The sequence below is a fragment of the Alligator mississippiensis genome, chromosome 1 (assembly GCF_030867095.1).
Source record: "Alligator mississippiensis isolate rAllMis1 chromosome 1, rAllMis1, whole genome shotgun sequence".
NCBI lineage: Eukaryota > Metazoa > Chordata > Crocodylia > Alligatoridae > Alligator > Alligator mississippiensis.
In genome coordinates this window covers 231008853-231025101 of record NC_081824.1, presented here as the reverse complement: position 1 = coordinate 231025101, position 16249 = coordinate 231008853, and the positions used below count along the sequence as shown (strand labels likewise).

Below are 16249 nucleotides of genomic sequence, written 5' to 3'. Positions count from 1 at the left end.
GGCAACACAGCACACCATGACTTTGGCAAACCTATGTTGCATTTCATCCCGTTTCCTGCCTTTTAAAAATTATTTGGTTAAGATGTGTTTTAATGTGTAGTATTTTTGGCACTTACATGCAGCTAGGATTCCATTTCCTGGATGCATGACCTTGTGTGCATAGATGACTATGCCAGTGTGTATCCGATCATAAACTGTGGAAACAACATGGAGAAGGGCGACAACCCTTGTATGTATTAGCCCTGAAAGCTGAGTGGCTATGGAAGTTATCTAAAAAGCCAGAGACCTGCCTGGCACCTATCTCTGTATATATATGTAGTAGCCATATCAATCCATACATCCCAAACTTTAACCCATCCATTTCTCCATTCATATTTCATCTACTCATCCCACCACCTTTTTGAATAATTCATCTGATGTCTCTTCATAGTTGGTAGGGTCGGAAGGGTCCTGAGCAGATCAAGTCTGACCCCCTGCCATGGCAGGAAAAAGTACTGGGGTCAAATGACCCCAGCAAGGTGTTCGTCTAACCTCCTCTTAAAGACCGACAGGGTAGGAGCCGGCACCACTTCGCTTGGGAGTTGGTTCCAGGTTCTAGCCGCCCTGACAGTGAAGTAGTGCCTCCTGATGTCTAGCCTGAATCTACCCTCTGCCAGCTTGTGACCATTATTTCTAGTCACTCCTGGTAGTGCTCAGGGGAACCTGGACTCCCACAATGCCTGCTGGTCCCCTCTGACTAGTTTGTAACAGACCACTAGATCCCCCCTCAGCCTTCTCTTGTGGAGGCTGAACAGGTTCAGGTCCCTCAGCCTCTCCTTGTAGGGCCTGCCCTGCTGCCCCCTGATCATGCAAGTGGCCCTCCTCTGGACCCACTCCATGTTGTCCACATCCCTCCTGAAGTGCAGCACCCAGAACTGGACACAGTACTCCAACTGTGGCCTGACCAGTGCTGCATAGAGGGGGAGGATCACCTCCTTGGACCTGCTCGAGATGCATCTGTGGATGCATGACAAGGTGTGGTTGGCCTTCCTGACCACGTCCCCACACAGTCGGTCCATGTCATTTTGGCATCAATAATGACTCCAAGATCCTTTTCTGCCTCTGCACTGACAAGAAGGGAGTTCCCCAGCCTGTAGGTATGATGCTGGTTATTCCTCCCCAGGTGCAGCGCCTTGCACTTGTCAGTGTTGAAACCCATCCCGTTCTCATCCGCCCACCCTTGTAACCTGTCTAGGTCCAATTGCAGCCTATTCCTCCCTTCTAGCATGCCCACTTCCCCCCACATCTTAATGTCATCAGCAAATTTGAACAGGGTGCTTTTTACCCCCTCGTCCAAGTCACCGATGAAGATGTTGAACAGCGCGGGTCCGAGGACTGAGCCCTGGGGGACCCCACTGCCCATGTCCCTCCAGGTCAAAAATGACCTGTCCACAACCACTCTCTGGGTGCGGCCCTCCAGCCAGTTAGTGACCCATTTGACTGTGTAGGTGTCGACGCCACAGTGCCCTAGTTTCAGCCAGTGCCATTTCTAATCCCATCCCTAGGACTTCTGTCCCTACTCAATCTGTAAGCAAACCTCTAGCCACCTCCCAGACCTACTGTCAGGGACTCCGATCAAGTGGACCAGCCTGGGTCCAGTGCTATCCAGTGCTATCAGGGGCACCTGCAGCAAGCCCTAGCTAATGAACTCAGCCCAGTTTAGGAAAAGCAAGTGTCCTGATTGGTTTCTGGGAACACCACCTAGCCACTTAGCACAGGCTGGAGCCATGGGTCTCTAGGCTAATCAGCAGTTCTACTGTGACAATCCTTCTACTTCACGCACTCTGGTTCTCATTAAAAGGAAGAGGAAAGGTAAGAAAGGATCGGTGTGTTTATTAAAGGAGGAGGAGGACAAAGAAGATGACACAACAAAGGCCAGTAATTTTAATGCATTGTGCTTGCCTTCATGAAAAACATTAATTGTCACCAGATACTTTACAACCCTTCCTTGAACCCAGAGTTAAACCCAACTCTTTCATTTCTCCCACTCCTTTTCTTCCCTTTACCACTGGGACTGTTCTCCCAGTCTCTCCCCTTCTTCCATCCTGCATTGCCCAGGACAGTCTCCAGGCCTAATGCTCCAGTGTGCAGAGGCTCCACTGATGCTATTGCCTGTGGGGCTGCAGGTGCTCAGCACCTCTCACCAGTGAACCATGTGCCTGCCTCAGTCTCCCTGACCTGCTGGCAAATCTCAGCCAGTGAGATATCAGAGTGCAAATGACTCAGAGGGGAGGCTGAGGGTTGGCTGAGAAGTCTCTGACATCATAATGTGCAGCGATGACCTGGTGCAGTCAGAAAGCCCTGGCACAGGGTAACCATGGGCAACCGATGCTCCGAACTGCCCCTTTGTCATCATCTGGATGGAGACTGGTGACACAACAGTGGCTCTGGGAGTGATGCTGGCTGCAGAGTGAAGAGGAAGGTGAAACCCCGTGGCTACGTGTGGGTGCTGGTGCTCCCCCTGGGGGGTCCTGGCCCGCTGCTTCCGTCGGCAGAAGAAGAGGTGGCTGCACAGCCTGGCTGGGCTGGGAGGGGACATGTTGGGGGAACTGAGGGAAGGGGAGTCAGTCTCACCAGACAGAGATGGGGGCATCTGGTGCACAATTTAATCCACCCTAGGAAATGCACCTGCCTGATCTTCCCAAACTATCCCCACCTTGTATCTCACCTGGAGGTGTTCCACTCTGCCCATGCCAATGTCTAATACAGGGGTGGGCAACCCATGGCACAGGTGCCAGAGTGTGCCACATGAAGACACTTTCCTTGGCACATACACCTTGGGGCGGATGGTGGGGAAGAGGCTGGGGCTGCACTGCCACAACAAGGATTGGACCCCTCGCACCTCTCCTGCTGTCTTAAAAGTCAAGGTTGCACATGTTTCTGGCACTATCCCCCAAAATGTTGCCAACCCGTGGTCTAACAAATCTACTTGTCCATCTCCTTGTCCTTTATTCTGCCTCGTCCATCCCTCCAATCACCACAATGAAATATCCACAAAAGCCACCTCCAATCCCACCTCCAGTGCCACTACTTTTCCCATCACCAAACTCACCTCCTGTCACATCCCAAGCCCACAGCTCTGTCACCTGCTTCCAGACTCAACTGAGCTGGAGGGTGACAGTATTGTGGGGGCTTTAATGACCCGGTCCTGGACCCAGATTTGATCCCTTTGGCATTAGTGCTTGGGGGCTTCTGTTTAGTGTTGGGGAGGGAGTAGAAGTGTAACCCACAACCTTGCTGCATGCTGTGTTGGTCGTTGGGCCTGAGGGTTGACAGCCCTGGTGCTGAACTCTTGACTCAGAGGTGCCAGGGTGGGTTGGTTGGGAAAGAAATGCCCCCACCCTCATGCACTAGATTCTGACTGACTTCAAAAGCTACAGCACCTGCAGGGTGAGATCCTGGAGCAGCCTTGAGGCCTTGTCCAGCTGAATCCTACCCCTTCCTGCTGTGCAGATTGAAAGTCCAATGTGGAGAACTCAGGAAGAGAGGCAGGGTGTCCCAGAAGGCACCAGAGATCTCAGCACAATGTAACAGGGAGTGTTGCACAAACGGCTAGTTTTGTGCCCCTGGAGGCTTTTTTAATATACCTCAAGGAGAGAGTTATACACACTCAGGCTGGATCCATCTCGAGTTTATTGTTTGTAAACAGATCGACAAGGGAGCTGAGTTGTTCAAATCAGAGTCGACCCCTAGCCACGCCCGAAGTTATATTTTTATACCTCTCATGAACAAGATTCCATTGTGGCAATCTGTGATTGGCTAAGTTTTCTGTAAAGTTTTTAATATATGCGTAGTCCTAAAATGAGCAAGTAACAAGGGTTGTAAAATTTATGTGTAAAGCAGGCAGTAACTAATCTTTGTGTTCCCACAGGAATCAGCCTTATCGCGAACAGAGCATTTGTTCGGACTGTTCTTTATTATGCTATTGATTATTTAGTGCAGGAAGAAAGAAGAGAAAAAGAAACAATTTGCAGTTCTCAGCTGTGAAGCCTTTTGTGTAGTGAGATCATGAGACTTTTTTGCCACAATTCCCCCCTCAAGATGCTTTCTAACTCTAATCTTAATAGGTTTTAGCCAGTGTTAATTTTTGATAATGCACAAGCATTTCTCGGTTGAAGACTGACTGAATTGTCCATTTTATGAGGACTATGAGACAGGGTAAAATACAGGGGAGCAAGCAAAGCATTGACATTAGCAGGCACAAGACGAGGAAAACTCTTTTTAACCATCCAAAATTGGGGAGCCAGGATGTAAATCAATCAAAATTCCACCCATTTTATGTTTGGACGGGGACATGTGCGACCTTTTCCATTTTATCTGCTAAGGCTTTGATTACCTCACCATTATTGTTGATATTGACACAACAGTTTGACAAGTTCAGCTTTTTATACACCCCTCCTTCACTTGCAAGCAAATAATCAAGAGCTAAGCGATTTTGCAGTTGTACTGAGCCTTATTGAGGGTTGCAAGCTCGTTTTGAGAACAAGTACAACAGGTGGACATAACTTTTGGGTTCGATATACCTAAAAGGGACAAGAGTCCCAACAAATAGATTAGGGTTTATATCTTTGCAAGCATAACTTTAAACCTCCATCAGGTTCACTTTTCTATTTGTTGGCTTTTTGTTTCCAGGTGTTATCCGCTTTCAGAGTGACCACACCCTGGGAGTTGGTGTTCTCCTGATGAAAAGGCTTTACCCTCGAGCAATAGGTCCACTTATTGCTGTTTGATAAGCGAACAGCTGTGTGTAGTCAGCAGCACCTGGTAGGGTCCCTCCCACCTTTCCGCAAGAGGATCCTTTCTCCACGTTTGTACCAGGACCTGGTTATCCGGTTTAAAGTTGTGGATCGGCGCATCAAGCGGGAGACTCTGGAAAGGTGCAGCAAACCTGTGTAGGGAAGACAAAACAGACTGCAAGGCGATAACGTGTTCTTAAATTTCAGATTTTCCCAAATCTACAGTAATTTGTTTTTTCCACCCCGCTGGCAAGACTCTGGGAGGCATATTAAACATTAATTTAAAAGGTGACAATTTAATCCCTCTATGTGGTGTGTTACGAATATGAGTTAAAGCCAGTGGGAGTGCCTGTGGCCATTTCAAATGAGTTTTAATATAGATTTTCGTTAACATTGTTTTTAGCGTTCTATTCATGCTCTCCACCTGACCTGAACTCTGGGGTTTCCATGGAGTATGGAGTTTCCATGTGATATCTAAAGCTTTGGACACTTCCTGTATTTTTTTTTTCACAAAATGACTTTCTTGATCTGACTCAATAGACTCAGGCAACAGAAATCGGGGTATCATCTCGTGGAGTAGTACTCGTGTCACCGTGGATGCGGTAGCCGTTCTTGTGGGATACGCTTTTATCCATCCAGTTAGTTGATCAACCAATACCAGCAGATAACGGTAACAACTGGACTTAGGAAGTTTAGCGAAGTCAATCTGCCAGGCTTGTCCAGGATAATGCGCCCACGGTCTTCCTCCCATGGGGGCTGGTGGTCTTGTGGGTTTTGGGTTCACCTTTTGGCAGGTCGGGCACTGAGAGGCCACTCTCTGGGCGTTGAAATAGAGTTCTGGAGCCACTATCTGACGAACTAACAGATCTCCCATGGCAGTGCCCCCCATATGGGTGGAATAGTGTAACTGGTGAAGTACATCCCTTAAGATGCCTCGGGGTATTAATATCTTTCCTCCGGGTACGACTCACCATCCCTGAGGATTTTTGATGGCTTTGAGCTCTGCGGCTAGCTGATTTGATCTTGGGCCATATTGTATTTTATAGTTTTTTAAGCAAAAGGGCACCCTGTGGGCCGAACCCTGAAACACTACCTCCCCTCCCGTCTGTGCTGCCTCTTTGGCTGCCACATCGGCCCTGGCGTTTCCCCTTTTCTGGCGCTCGTCTGTAGCCTTGCCATGGGCTTTTATGTGTATCACGGCCACTTCTTTTGGTAGCCGGAGGGCTTCCAATAGCATTATAATCTGTGGCCCATTTGCAGTCTTTTGTCCAGAGGCCGTGATAAACCCACGTTCTTTTTATAACAATCCATGGGCATGTCATCTGTCAAGTCAGGACGAATCAGTACTGTTTGAGTTAATACTTTTAAACAATCATGGCACAGAGGTCCCGGTTCTGGCATCAGGGTGGCTGGGTTTAAAGCAGTGGTGTGCTTGAAGGTAAGGCCTGGATTAGATAGGAGAAAGATTTTATATCTGGATTGTTTGGAGGGGTTTAGAATTTTTCCTCCCTCTCCTCCAAGGATTTGGGGAACTCCATGTGGGGTATGTATTTTTATATCAGGTCCCATATCAATCTTTTGAGCCTCCTCCACAAGAGTAGCTGTGGCAGCGACAGCCCTCAAACATGCAGGCCACCCCTTCGCCACCGGGTCTAGGACCTTGGAGTAGTAGCCCACGGGCTTCTAAGTTGGGCCCACTGGTTGATTTAAGACCCTGGAGGCCACCCCCTTATTCTCATGCACATATAGTCTATAGGGCTTGCGCCCATTTGGAATCATCAACGCTGGGGGTTGCCAGAGGTAAGCTTTTAACAACTCAAATGCATGTTGGTTTTTCTTAGTTTATTTTTAATTTGTGAGACCCTCCTTTGTGAGGGATTCATATAGGGGTTTGGCTTTTCCCCCATAATCGGGAATCCACAGTCTACAAAACCCAATTAGTTCCAGGAAAGCTCGCAGCTCTTTGGGGTTTTGGGGAGCAGGCATATCCTGTATTGCTTGAATTTGATCTCTACTTAGAGCTCGAACCCCCTCCTCAATCTCATAACCCAAAAAGGTGACCTTTGGCTGGTAAATTTGAGCCTTTTTCCGTGACACCTTATACCCTTTCTTTCCCAGGGTATTCAGCAAAGATTTTGTTGCTCTCTTTCCCATCTGCACATCGGGACTTGCTATTAATAAATCATCAACATACTGTAACAACGCCATCTCAGGGTGTTTCCCTTTTTAATGCTCCAGGTCTTTTTGCAATGCTGTTTCAAAGATATGGGGGGATGAGACAAATTCCCTGGGGTAACACTGTCTATAACAATTGGGTTTTATGATACGTATCTGAGTCCTCCCATTTAAAGGCAAACAATTTCTGACTATCTTTGTGTAGCGGAATAGAGAAGAAAGCATCTTTTAAAACACCTTGGCATCTGCTGGAACTTGGGTCAGAATGGTGTGGGGATTTGGAACCATAGGATGATCCACTAAAATCTTTTCTTTTTTTGTTTATAGCCTTCAGGTTTTATATCAACCTGAAGGAGGCGCCATTTGCCCATATATATGAATTAATATTTTTTAAAATCTCAATTCCTTTGGCTTTTGACACAGTCTCGGCTGCCCGGAGGGCTGTTTGGTAATTTGAGCTCTGTTTTATTGACAGCCGCATTATAATCAGGTTTTTACGGAAGAAGATTTTAGCTGGCAGGGGAAACTACAAAGGCATGCTCCAACATGTTATTCGCAACTTTTGTGAGGAGAGGCTTACATGCAGGTAATTTAATTCGCCTTCCTTTAATGCCTTCTACAGTTATATGCTTTCCGCTTTCTTTAGCTAAAGGGGGCTTCCCGGTCCCCTTCAGCTTGAATCTTCCCCCGAGGAGTTCACCCGCATCTGGCAGCCCCCCCGCTGACTTTTTTTTTGTTTGTCTTTTAGCTTAGGACAATCCCTCTTCCAGTGTCCCCTCTCTTGACAATATGTATATTTATCAGGCTTAGGTCGGCCTTTTCCTTTCTTCTGCCCCCCCTCAGGTTTTTTTTTTCATCCCCCACCGGTATTTGTACTTTTGCCCAAGGCAGCTGTTAGCACTGCCATCTGTTTTTGTTTACGCTTTTTCTCTCTCCTCTCTGCCACCTGATCACAATTCCCATAAACTTTATATGCAATCTCTATGAGTTCTGAAAGCAGTTTATCCGCTGCCCCCTCAGTCTTTTGCAGCTTTTTTTTTATACGAGGGAGGTGTTTTAGAACGGCTTGCATCAGCTATCCCTTCCCGATCCGTTTGGTCTTTGTCCGGTGGTGTTTTAGCCTCATCCCTGCACCTTAACCCTTGAGTTAGATCTTCCCTCACTATCAGAATTAAAGAGGACCCGGGGCTTTCTCCCAGCGTTCTAGTTAATTTACGACAAGCCCGATGTGCTGTCGGATGAGGGCGCTTTGAGCAGTTTCTCCCCGAATACAATGTATGTTATCAGACACAAAAATAGGATCTTTTATCAGACAAAATTCTAGCCGGCAGTAAGGTTTTAAACTGACCTGTATTTAATAAGGTTCGGATCCAGTCACCATGATTTTGAACACACAAAAAGACATAGGAAAGGCTTATTTAGGACGTCCGGGCTGCTTAGTGCCTTGCCCCGCAGTCTTTATTGCCCAGACCCAAGGCCACTGACCTGACACCGGCTCATATAGTGGAAGGAGGGAGGGAAACACAGAAGGGATTTTTTTACTCCTGCCCTTGACAGAAGATACTGGGACAACGGATTTGGGAAAGACAAAATCACTCAGACACCTGTCCACTGGGTCACGAGGTTTCAGCTGAGCCCCCTTGCGTTCGACACTACCTTATCAGGCAGAATCGGGGCACCTAGACTCAGCCTTAGTCTCAGACCTGGTCAGTGGCTCATTTTTTTAAATACACAGACGCACATTCACTCAGTCAGACCTGCCTCCTCCCCCACACTGCCTTAGCCAGATTTACATCAAAAGAACTGGCATCCGGCCACTCCAACTGACAGAGAGTAATCAATCTATCTTTTGACATTTTTATCCCGTAATCCCCTTTGAACTTACTAAAGTTTTTTAGCATGCATCCTAATGGGGTTGTGGAGTTTTCTTCTCGGGAGCTATCCGCACCCATTGTGTCAATCAAAATTCAGACCTATTTGCTGAACGCTAAAACAAAATCACTCAAAACAAAGTTTCCGGGGCTAATGTCCAGACTTATATACTGAACGTTTTAAAATTTTAAATTCCCCGAAAGACTACCCAAATGACACAAGGCAAACGAATACTTATTCCGTCAACACCCTGGCACCGTCTCTTTGGACCCACTTAGCCTGGTTGACTCATTTAAGGGAGAGCCTTTAACCTCCCAGGTGTCCCGACTCATGGTTCCAGTGCTGTGACAGACTCCAAAAGCGGTTTGGTGGTCACTTCACGGACACCTTTTCCGGTTTTGTCGTCCGACCCCGGGTGGTCCAAAGGCTTCTCTTGCCTGGCTCGCCAAATTGTTGCACAAACGGCTAGTTTCGTGCCCCTGGAGGCTTTTTTAATATACCTCAAGGAGAGAGTTATACACACTCAGGCTGGATCCATCTCGAGTTTATTGTTTGTAAACAGATTGACAAGGGAGCTGAGTTGCTCAAATCAGAGTTGACCCCTAGCCACGCCCAAAGTTATATTTTTATACCTCTCATGAACAAGATTCCATTGTGGCAATCTGTGATTGGCTAAGTTTTCTGTAAAGTTTTTAATATATGCGTAGTCCTAAAACGAGCAAGTAACAAGGGTTGTAAAATTTATGTGTAAAGCAGGCAGTAACTAATCTTTGTGTTTCCACAGGAATCAGCCTTACCGTGAACAGAGCATTTGTTCGGACTGTTCTTTATTATGTTATTGATTATCTAGTGCAGGAAGAAAGAAGAGAAAAAGAAACAATTTGCAGTTCTCAGCTGTGAAGCCTTTTGTGTAGTGAGATTATAGTTTCTCAGCTGTGAGGTCCTTTGTGTAGTGAGATCATGAGACATTTTTGCCACAGGAGGACACATCATCCCAGTGGCACCAGTCGGACTTGCTTCTCATGCCATTACTGGCTGAACCTGAGATTTCTGGTCCACACTTCTCTGTGCTGACAAGGCCTCAGAAGGTTTCCTTTTGTCAGCTATTTCCTGACCTTGTCTCCTGGATTTTGATGTGGTTCCCTGGGGCTTCTGGGACCATGGCTGTGTGTTCGAGGGCAATTATGCTTGGCTCTTTGACAACTCCAGCCTTGACAAGGGGAGGACACTCTTCAAGGTCAGAGCAATGGTCCACAGGTGAGGAGTAAGGACATGGCCCAGCCTGGTGGACAGCAAGGTGCAGGCAGGGGAGAGTGGGAGCTCATCTCCCTCGGTAGTAAGGAAGACCTAGAGGGCAGAACAACACATTGAAGGAAGGAAGACCAGGGGCCCAGAACAGCAGAAGTGCCAGGAGGCCACAGTGAGGTGGAGAATCTGCACAGGACCTTGGAAGGACACCCGCATGAAAAGGAGGGGAGTCAGACCCTGGGATGTCAGGAAAAGGGCAAGGAGGACACCCACAGGCCTAAGCCAAGGCTCGCCTGGTCTAGGAAGAATGACTCCCATCTGTGGAAGGGCAGACTCCTCCAGATGAGGAGATCTCTGCAGGTAAAGGTCTTGTTCACTCACAGTGCCTTTCAGGTGTGCGGGTGAGATCAGGGGCAGAAGCAGAGTGGGACAGGTGCTGCTGCACCCTCCTTTCAGACTGTATGGGTGCTGCCTGGGGGCTGGGCTCAGCTGGGAGCAGCGACAGTGAGCAGTGATGGGTGGAGGGTTCCCTTACCCTACCCAGTCCCCTGGGACCAGGCATGGGGAGGGGGGAGCACCCCTGCCTACAGCTGCTACCCTGGGAAGGAGGGGCCCTGAAGCTTCCCTGGCCCTTGGGACAGTGGGGAAAGCAGCAGCAGGCAGGGAAGGGAGGGCATGTGCTTTGAAGCATGGAGGGGAAGGGGCGGGAATTTTTACATGCTTTGGGGACTTTAAAAAAGTGCGGTAGTGAAGTCTGCCTGCACTGGTGGGTGGCAGGGAGAAGGCTGGGAGCAGAGGTGCAGCCACCCTTGCAGTATGGGTGGCTATTTCTGCACCTAACTTTGCCAAATCCTGGACCCACCTTTAGGCAAGACAGTCCTACCCATAATGCTTTACAAGCAGGTGACATAAAAGGAGCATCACTAAGGAATGGTCACAAGCAAGACCCTGAAAGGGCCAGTGGGCCACGAGAAGCAAGGGAGCCGGCTCAGGAAGGTAGGAAGTTTGAGGCCCAAGGGGAATCAATGGGTGACAAAGTGGGCAGAGAGGTCCTGGCAGGAGGAAACCACAGTACCTGCAGTCTCTCCCTGGCCAGGGCTGGGACTGGGACTGGGACCAGGGCCACTCCAGGCTTGGGGGTGAGGAGCCTAGTCAAGGAGAGAAGCAGACAAAGGTACCTGTCCCTCCCTGTGGGGCAGAGGAACCTGCTGTAACTCCAGGGCTCCTGCCTGCCTTGTGCCTGCACCAGGCTGCTGGTGAACACCAGACTTGGTCTTTCTTGTGTCTTTTCTCTAGGTCTCCCCTCAGCTGCCTGGACTCCCCATAGAGACAGCACGCTGGAGATGTCTACAGCAGACATTGGGTGGTGGATTCAGTGTGTCAGGTATTGCACAGTAACCACCACGTGCATGCTCTAGCCCCATGGTAAGTGTGAGGTGGCTCAGCCCTAGGGACAGTGGGGTGGCTTCTTGGCATTTCCCACAGAGTGAGGACAGCCCCCTCTTTCACTGAATGCACCCAAATGGCGCTTGCTCAGCTGCACAACTGCCACTTTCTCCACTTACACACAACTTCTGGTCCTATTCCATGCACAGTGCTGACATGGAAAATCCACGAGGTGTTACATTTTTGTATTAAACAATGAGCATTATCTTTAATGTATGGGCCTTTTACTAGGTAAGGAAACTCTGCAGATGAAGCTTAAAATAAAGGGTAAGTTTATTACCCATTTAGAACTAATACAAATATAGAACAATATGGATACCTTTTACTGCAATATGGTTAGGTTTACATATATGCTTACCACCCTAAGAAATAACAAGCATGACATCAGTGGTTGATAAGTTTCTGAAGTCTTGTCCAGGGGCTCCCAACTTCTACCTTTTAAGTTTTGTGCAGGGTAGATTTTTAGTTTCAGGATTAATGTTGAAGGTTTTTAGAGCAGGTTGTCCCTGATCCCAGGCTGGCTTCCCAACTTCATATCCATTTTGTTTGTTTTTAAGTTTTTATTTTAATACACACCCATATTTTATAGTAATTTATTTACATTACACATTTTTATAGAAACCTTATATTTTACATAACAGCTGTTCTTCGTATGGTTTGCCTTGCCTTTAGAGGGTTTTTATTTGTCCAAGTCCATATGTTGTTTTTTTTTTTTGTTTTTAAGGGTTTGTTTTGTTTTGTTTTTAACTAATGTTGTATTCTTAATTGATTCTGACTTAGCAAACTGCATTTCACATACAGAACTCCCATTGCTGGACAAGAGCCAAGCTACTTATGTCAAGATGACTGTATTTGGGGCTAACAAAATCCCTGTTTGGTAACATTATATTTGAGATCATTTTGATAGAATGTATACCTTTTTGTTCCATTTTGGGCCCCAAATTGGGGTCGGCTATATACTGAAAATGCATTTTTCATAGCTTTAGTTTTTTTGAATTCAGCAGATTAAAATGATTGTAAAACATATGATTAGAATTTGGATGCCAATTGCTACCACGATTGGGTGAAGAAGTATGTTAAGGAAACTTTGAGTAATAATAGGGCTCCATTCGAACAAAACTTTCCACCAAGAATGCTGTGCAGTTTGGTTTTCTGGGGTTTTTTTTGTTTGTTTACCTTTCTTAATAACTTTAACAGGTTTTGATTATTATACATTACCTGCACAACAGTTTTTAAGCATTTGGATTATTTAGTGTGGCACAAAATAAGCAAAATCACATCCACTAATAGATCAAAAAAGTAGAAAAACATTAATTAATATAAAAATGCATTAAAACCGATTGAACCTGGCTAAGCAACACACAGGGACAATGCATCTACACAAACACATTCTTGTCTGGCATAAACTATGGCAGTGTAATTTTTACTGATTAAATTAAAGAACATTGCTGAATTGCATATTGTTTATAAAGATATTTGTTTTGAATTTGAAAATTTTTATTTTTCACACATATTTTACATTTTTATGTACTAAACAATTCTTTGGTGCCAATAGTTTTTCACTTGTTTTTTGCTTCTTGAATACACATTTATGATGGTTATGGGGGTACATAATGATTTCTTTTTTAATGTCAAGCCCTACAGACACTAATTAGATGGGTACAGTAACTGAATGAGCAATGTCACAGGGTACCCCCAATTTTTTTGTTCTAAATACCCTCTTTTTGGGCCATCTGCCTAGCTCTCACCCACCATGCCTTGATGGTAGTTAAAATACAGAGTGCGGGAGGCTGCCCTGGTCTTATTACACTGACCACCCGGATTGTGATCCTGATCTTATGGGCCAACTGCATGGCTCTGTACCTCCCCTACACCATGCCCCATGCTTTGCAGGTGGCATCCTTACAGATGTTCAACCAATTGCTGATGGCCTTCTGACCCCTCAGGCTCTCTTAGCTCCACTCTGGGCCTTCAGACCTGAATTGTGAAAGGCAAACCCAGATTTCAGGCTGATGCCAAAGCCCACAGAGTACTACACTTTGGCTTATATTGTTCCTTTTTCCTTGAAGGCAGCAAGTGTTGCGTGCCACTGTGGAAGGTGGAACTCATTCATTCTTAGAGCAATTAGCTAGTGAGGTTTTCTGAACACAACCCAGTAACCTAGAATTATATGTAACATTTAAATACCAATAAGACTTCTTTGTGGGTGATAAGAATATTTCTTCATTTTTATAAAGATCTCACACGTTTCCATTTTGTAGATACCATTTTGTGGAACAAGTTGTTTTGTCAACTAAAAATTCCCATATAAATTGTTCTTCCTCTTTTCAAGGATTAGAACATTCTTTTACTTCAAATTGGATAGAAGTGTCCTGTTCTGGGATCCACAGACACGACCAATTTTTAGAGCCAAGATTATTTTTTATTTTAATTACACTTACATGGTATGTACCAGTTGCTAAGTTAAAATTCACCAAAACAATACACATAAAATAAACAACATAAACATACAATACATTTTGGTCATAGCAGCAAAGCCATGGTGTACGTGAAGAAGGTGGTATCAATGCTGGCAAAGTGTTGTACATTGTTTATAATTCTAGAATGAAATGTAAACAATGAATTTCTCCTTTATGGGAATCAAGGCCTGCACAATATACTTCAGTGATGAATGGATAGTTTTAACAATAGTAAGCCTGCACCTTAGCTCTGTGGATGTTTGCATGCCCACAAACATTTGGAACTGGGCTGCAAACAGTGTGTAAGTGCCACAAACAGGAGTGATGTAACTGGGAAAGGGCCATTTGGGTGCATAAACTGGAGGTTACCATTAATATCCCCAGTGGAAGTGGATTCTGCCCTATGAGCACACCTGGGCAATCAACATGGAGCAGCTGACACACTGTGAATCCATGCCTCACTCAGCTTCCTTTGTGGCATCTTCTCCATGGAGCCATACCCTTGATGGAAAATGCCAGAACTCCTGGATCAGGATGTGAAGATCAACATTTGAAAAGCCCAGGAGAACCCCATGCCAACAACCCACAGACCTCCTGGGCCATTACTTAGAGAGCAGGAGAAGACCTGTGCAGCCCAGAGCTGGCGGAAACAGAAGAGCATGCTCAGTAGCAAGACATCACCTTTGTTATAGAAGGTTAAAAGAGCTTGAAGCATGTAGCTCAGCAAGAAGGAAAGAGAGAGGACAGTATGATGATCAGCGGAGCTCTGCTTCACCCATCCTTGTGTGTCATTTCTGGAGTTCTGAGCTTGTTGCCCCAGTTGGGGTACAGTGTGGAAGGTGTGAGATAATCCCATGCTCCAGGGCTTTTACTTCATGGGGCCAGGAAGGAATTTCCACCCCCACCCCCCCTCATGTTTACTGTAGGCTTCTGGGGTTTTTTTGCCTTCCTCTGAAGCATTTGGATGCTGGCCACAGCTGAGGCTGGGATTTGACTGGGCTGCACGGATGCTCCTACCAGGACTTAAGAGATCCCAGAGGCTCCTGGCTTGACAGTCTTGGTCTTTTGCTCAAGGTCATACTGATTGCCATATTTGGGGTCAGGGTGGAATTTTACCCCATGGTCACATTGGCAGGGACTGTGGGGGGGTTTGCCTTTCTCTGTAGCGTGGGCATAGTCCTCTTCCTAGGATCTCCTGGACATATTTTAACCAACTACTTCCCTGCTGTTACAGGGGCAGGGCACTGGCAGTACCATCATTCCCCCGGCTTTCACCTGTGGCACGTTATAGGGAGCTCTTTCTGTTTGGAACATTGTGCCTGGTAGTATATGGTAGGATTTTTAGTGGGAGGGGTTTTAAGTTCCTTGGTTATGATGGTTTTTGGATGCAGAAAACATGACTGGATAGCTCAGGAGACTCCTCCTGCTCCTATGTTTTCATGTTCCCACCCCAACATGAAGAAAAGATGATCTGCTGTTTTTAAATGTATGAACTCCACAATAAAAGGTCTGTTTTCTGTTCCCATCATGGTGAGAGTGTCAGTATCCTACAAGGGCCTGATTCTGTCACAGGAGTATCATCCCAGAGAGGCAGCACTGGTGATGCCCCTTGAAAAGCCCATATCTGTTGTCTCACACATCCTGTCCCAGAGGCTTGATGCCCCTTCACCTTTACATCAGATCCCTTGTTGGCCCCAGAAAGGCAGCTAGGAAAAACCACATTTCCCTGCAGCTTCTCTCTAGCTCAAGCCAAACGAAGGCACATTCACTCTCTCTTTTTCCTCAGCTGCAGTGTCAGTGCCAGGAAAATGGCCCCCCAACTGCCCTGACATTCATATCCTAAGGTCTCTCCCTAAGGCCCTGCTTTCTATGAATCCAGGCCTCCCCAGGGCCCTTTAGCTTGTGTTGACTGAGCCCTGCTTCTCCATGAGAGCCCCTGAACATAGACATTGGAAACATCTGTGGTCCCTATGTCCCCTCTTCACCCTTCACTAAAACCTAGCACTGGTCTGAGTGCTTAGGGGCTCAGCACAACAACTGAGCAAAGGGTTCATGTGCCTTGAGCTGTGCAGTCCAATGCTGGGTGTGGGGAAGTGACAGGCCACTTACCCACGATTGTCACCAGTGCTCTGCTACTAGCTTCTGGCTCAGTCCTGTACAGGCCCCAAGGAGCTGACGGGGGCAGATGAAGCTCCTTGGGCCTCAAGTACTTGTTGACAACCTGGAATCACCCCCCAACTATTGCAGATCAACTGCAAAAGGAGCTGTAGGATG

At 46.6% G+C, this 16249-nt stretch overlaps 1 long non-coding RNA gene across 1 annotated transcript; it reads left to right on the top strand.

Moving 5' to 3' along the window:
- Positions 1-7374: 7374 nt before the first annotated feature.
- LOC132247663 (uncharacterized) lies at positions 7375-15498 on the top strand. Its single transcript, XR_009458936.1, has 3 exons — positions 7375-7536; positions 9607-10430; positions 10939-15498. It is a non-coding gene; the product is annotated as an uncharacterized LOC132247663 (long non-coding RNA).
- Positions 15499-16249: the final 751 nt, after the last annotated feature.